We start from the raw sequence: 1,023 nt of genomic DNA on the forward strand, positions 1-1,023 counted from the left end.
ATCACTAACTCAAGGTATTTTCCCAGACAGGTTAAAATATGCCATTGTCAAGTCTCTCTACAAACAAGGTTACATCACAAATGTCTATAATCACCAGCCAGTACCCTTGTTTACAGCATTTTCAAAAAACGTCGACAAAGTAATGTAGTCAAAAGTTGTTAGCCGTCTCAAAAGTAATCGGATACTTAGAAAATGACAGTTCGGATTTCAAAAATGCTGTTCCACTGAGACATCATTATACAGTTTTACTGACTACAGAATAGAGTCTTTAAATAGTAAAATGTCATTAATAGAAATTCTCTGTGAATTATCCAAAGCATCTGATTGTGTGAACCATGACATTACGTTACAGAAATTACAATTCTATGGTATAAATGTAAAAGCAGAAAAGCATTGAGTGGTTTAAGTCATATCCACGTAACAAGAAGAAGAAAGTTTTTTATAAGGTTTAAGTGATTTAAGAAAGTATTCCAATTCATCTAACTGGGGTGAACTTACATTAGATGCTCCACAGGAATCGAGCAGGGGTCCCCTTCTGTTATGGATATGTGTGAATGACCTCCCTTATTATGTGAAACAATAAGCTAAATGAAACTGTTTGCTGAAGATACAAGCATAATTATCAACGCAGTAAAAGAAATTCCGATAGAAAATGATACAAATAATGTATTTTGAAAACCAGAATGAGATTTTCACTCTGCAGCGGAGCGTGCGCTGATATGAAACTTCCTGGCAGATTAAATCTGTGTGCTCGGCCGAGACTCGAACTCGGGACCTTTGCTTTTCGAGGGCAAGTGCTCTACCAACTGAGCTACCCAAGCCCGACTCACACCCTGTCCTCACAGCTTACTAATTTCTATATCTTCAAAACTGGCAATTATTCTGATTGCAAAAGTTGCTGAAACTAGTCTCTTTAGGAGATCCAAAATATGAATATTCCAATTATGATTTTCATCTATATGTACATCCAAAAACTTAACATATTTTCACTCTCTGATGTCATGCGGAAAAAATTTTGGAGTA

The 1,023-nt window shown here is 36.0% G+C and overlaps 1 non-coding gene across 1 annotated transcript; it reads right to left on the reverse strand.

The window, feature by feature from the left end:
* Positions 1-748: 748 nt before the first annotated feature.
* On the reverse strand, positions 749-821 carry Trnas-cga. Its single transcript has one exon. It is a non-coding gene; the product is annotated as a tRNA-Ser (tRNA).
* Between the last annotated feature and the right edge of the window lie 202 nt (positions 822-1,023).

This window comes from Schistocerca piceifrons, chromosome 4 (genome assembly GCF_021461385.2).
Source record: "Schistocerca piceifrons isolate TAMUIC-IGC-003096 chromosome 4, iqSchPice1.1, whole genome shotgun sequence".
Lineage (NCBI taxonomy): Eukaryota > Metazoa > Arthropoda > Insecta > Orthoptera > Acrididae > Schistocerca > Schistocerca piceifrons.